We start from the raw sequence: 3,936 nt of genomic DNA, 5'->3' as shown, positions 1-3,936 counted from the left end.
ACACGAGGTCGTTTGCATAAGCCCGCTGGATAGCTTTTTCAAAGCAGAAGGGCGGGCTAAAAAAGACTGTAACGTGTCACGGTCTTAATTGTTGAAGCTATGTTTTTAGACAAATCTTTTATAAGTGGAGTGTGGGTTGCTTTAATAGCTTACTGAAGAGGCCATGATAAAAATTAGAACAACAAAGTACAATGTTATGCATAAATTACTTTAATATAATGTGTAAAGCGTTGCAATTTTAAATAAGGTACACATATAATACAAACAAGATGAGACATATTAATCCAATGGTAAGTTGCGAAAATAATAACAATTATAAGTCTCTATTACAGGCATCAACAGACAGGTAAGTACATTTAAGTTGAAAGTGATTGATTTGATGATTAAAGTTACTAACACATTTTTTTTCTTTCAGATAGATGCAAATAGGCCAAATGTCAAAATTAATTTAGTTTACTAGTATAGTTTACTCAAAATATTTGAGCAAACCAATGTAAAGTACTGCCTAAACGATTTACTAAATTTACTTTGGCTCAAATAATTTTCAATATCTTGATAAACAATATCTTTTTCTCTTATAAGATCCGGTTCTTCAGGAACAATTTCTGCTGGGTGGTCAGTATCATGAAGATTATCAAAAAGATAATGGAAATCGGTTAAAAATTCGTCGTTGTCATCAGTACAGTTTTTGTTTGAAGCTGTAGACTTTGATAAATTATTAATAATCACAGTTTTAAGAGCACTGGTAAATTGGATACATGTAGGTTTTGTGTTTGAACCATTAGAAGCACGAATAGAGGCAAATAAATTTTCCACGTGATCCTGATTAAAACGGCGTAAATCCAGGGATTTGAAACCAAGACCTGAACAAGTCTTCCACAGGCGTTGGAACCCTTTGATGTTGTCCATCCAACCTGTCAGACATGGAGGACGGTGAAACTGTCCTTTCCGGCGTCCACACTTAGTCATGTATTTTCATGACTTCATCTTTTCTAGCATTGTTCTCCACATCACACGATGGGGTGATGACGAGGTCACAAGACACCGCATTGGTTTCTTCTTGTCTTTTGCACCATGTCCATTAGTCAGGTCAAAAAACAAATCTATGAGCGCAAAGGTCAAAATGGTTGGAACACATTTTGACAATGTCCGCCCCTCACTGGAAACAATTATAGATTCCATCCGATTGCAGATGGATTCACTCATAGCCTGAGCAGCAAATTTAACACGCATCTTAGTCCTTCCACGGGGGTACACATGGTCGAACCGCAAGCCACTTTTCCCACCAAGATGCAACTGATCAAACTCATAATATTCTTCTAGATGCGAACACTTTGCAACAACACCAGGACTTACATGTAGGTCACTGGTGAGTAAGTTATTTCGAATATTTTTCAAGATGTGTGGAATATCGAAAATGTGGACAACTTTCATGTCAACATAATACATGGGTTCATATTCCCCCTCTTCACACTTAGACCGCAATATTGTAATAGCTCTGCGATTTGTGGAGCCTTGGTCACTGACAGTAGCAAGGACAGTGAGACCAATTTTTTTCACTGCTAGAATGACATCAGGAATCAGTCTTGCAAGTGTTTCAGAAGTCACAGTGTCTTTAACAAAAAAGTAAGCGATTGGCATTTTCCATTTCACTGAAATACCCCGAAGCATAAAGACAAGGGCAGCATTACAACAACTTGTGGTCTTCCCTCTTTTACCTAGGTTCTCAAACCCTTCCACGGTTTTAGTCCTTGTGTTGTAATACAGTCCACTCTTCACTTTCATTTCGTCAAAACTTAATGTACAATATCTGCCCTTGCCCTTTAACTTTACTTCCACTTGGGATGCAAGATGTTTTAAAACCATATGACAGATACCAGGTATTAAGGGAATTTCGTCTAACAAAGCAAGCAAGGTTTTAGGGCAAGGGACAGTCAAGTAATTTGAATACCAGAGGCAAACAGATCTATTCCTCTTGTACCTTGCCAAGTAAAAGAGCTTCTGTTTTAATGTCCATTTTCTGCCATTTGGCTTTTTGGGGAAATTTGCCATTTCCCCCTCTAAAATTAATTTAGCAGCGGGGGACATTAAAAGCTCATTTACTTTTTCCATAAATCAGGACCTGCTAATTTTCTTTCGATGACTATTTTTGAGAGAAGCCTCTTGTAACTGAGCTCTAATTCTTATTGCATCTTGGCGGTACTGTTGCGTACTTTTTAAAATGAGTTTGGCATCTGGGCTGAGAGGGCCATGTACCCCAGCAGCTGCTGCTAGCATCTTTCTTGACACTCTGGTCTTTGATCTCTCTTTGGATCCAGCTCCTTGAACACGACTGCCTGCAATTAACAATACAACAGTGCTCAATGGTCTCTACATTTTGAGGGGTAATTAGGTAACTCCTGAATTAGGTGTACAAATTTCATAAATTGGATTTAAATTGGTTTGAGTTGGATTTGAATTAGACTGAATTGATTGAATGATTTTTGATTTGGTTTGAATTATTTCTGAATTGTGTTGAATTAAATTGAATTGGCCAGAATTAGGGGTGTACGCTTAGCAGGGGAGTTTTTCACCCCTCGCTACATTTACTGTAGAAAACAAAATTAAAACAAGAGGGCTTACGGCTCTGTCTTGAAGGCATCTCTCTTGGCACTCTTTTGGGGGTCTTTGATCTCTCTTTGGATCCAGCTCCTTGAACACGACTGCCTGCAATTATCAATACAACAGTGCTCAATGGTCTTTACATTTTAAGGGGTAATTAGGTAACTCCTGAATTAGGTGTACAAATTTCATGAATTGGATTTAAATTGGCTTGAATTGGATTTGAATTAGACTGAAATGATTGAATGATTTTTGAATTGGTTTGAATTATTTCTGAATTGGCCAGAATTAGGGGTGTACACTTAGCAGGGGAGTTTTTCACCCCTCGCTGCATTTACTATGGAAAACAAAATGAAAACAAGAGGGCTTACGGCTCTGTCTAGAAGGTGAAGGTACACTTGGCAGTTGAGCAGTGGGATCATCTACATTTTCTAATGGTTCCAGGTTTTGAACCTGAACTTCACCTGCAATGCAAGACATTATTTAATTGTTAGCAAAGAAACAGTTTGTGAGTTTGAGAATAGATCTGCTGTAGGTAGCAAAAAAAAATATTCAGACCTGTGTAGAACTTGTCAAGATCCTCATCTGCTATCAGAGTAATAGAAGGATCCATAAAGGGTAGAGCATGAGTTTTGAACCGCCGCTTGTATGTATTTGAGAAGGCCTCTTCTTCAAAATGCTCACCACACATATCGCAGTTGTTCAATTTGAGTGGGGTGAGGTTTAAAAGCGCCTTATTGCCACTTCTTTTCAGCCATTGGCGTTGTCTAAAACAAAACAAAATGTCACATTTTCAAAAGAGCTGCTTCTTAAAAAATAAATTATACTAAGATGAGCAAACAGTAAAATTTTAGTAAATTGATTTCTTATCTGATTTGCAGCTGACAGATGATGTGAAGGACAGAATGACATGAAATCTGCTGTCCCATCTACAAAATGATCAAAGTTGCATGAAAATGGTCCTCTACATCAGCCCTAAGGAAATAGGAAATGGATACAAAAAAACTCCCAAATTATAGTAGCTACTACACCTTACAGTAACCTGTCCAAACAAACAACATGATCATTCTCCTATGTATTTTCATGCCACCAGTCTTATTTCAAAAATTGCAGAAATGGTGCTATAAGACATTGGTTTACAAAACAAGACTGCTCAGAAAGATCCACAAGATTAAACAAATCAAATATGAAAAGAAGGAAATTAATCCATCAATCACACAAATACACTATGTCCTCCTGGTTATACATTGTTTGGCTGGATTAATTGGCTGAGCGATTAGCGAAGCCTATTACTCCGTCTGGTCGGAAAAAACTTTTTCTGTCTGTCTGTCTGTC

General features: G+C 37.6%; 1 protein-coding gene across 1 annotated transcript in view; it reads left to right on the top strand.

Moving 5' to 3' along the window:
• The window catches only part of LOC113214272 (uncharacterized), a 61,806-nt gene that overhangs the window by 16,966 nt on the left and 40,904 nt on the right, over window positions 1-3,936 (top strand). The gene's annotated exons all lie outside the window — the stretch shown is intronic.

This window comes from Frankliniella occidentalis, unplaced genomic scaffold, assembly GCF_000697945.3.
Source record: "Frankliniella occidentalis isolate FOCC.00 unplaced genomic scaffold, Focc_3.1 Scaffold349, whole genome shotgun sequence".
Taxonomy (NCBI): Eukaryota; Metazoa; Arthropoda; class Insecta; order Thysanoptera; family Thripidae; genus Frankliniella; species Frankliniella occidentalis.
The sequence above is the reverse complement of the archived record's forward strand: the minus strand, read 5'-3'. Positions and strand labels throughout refer to the sequence as shown.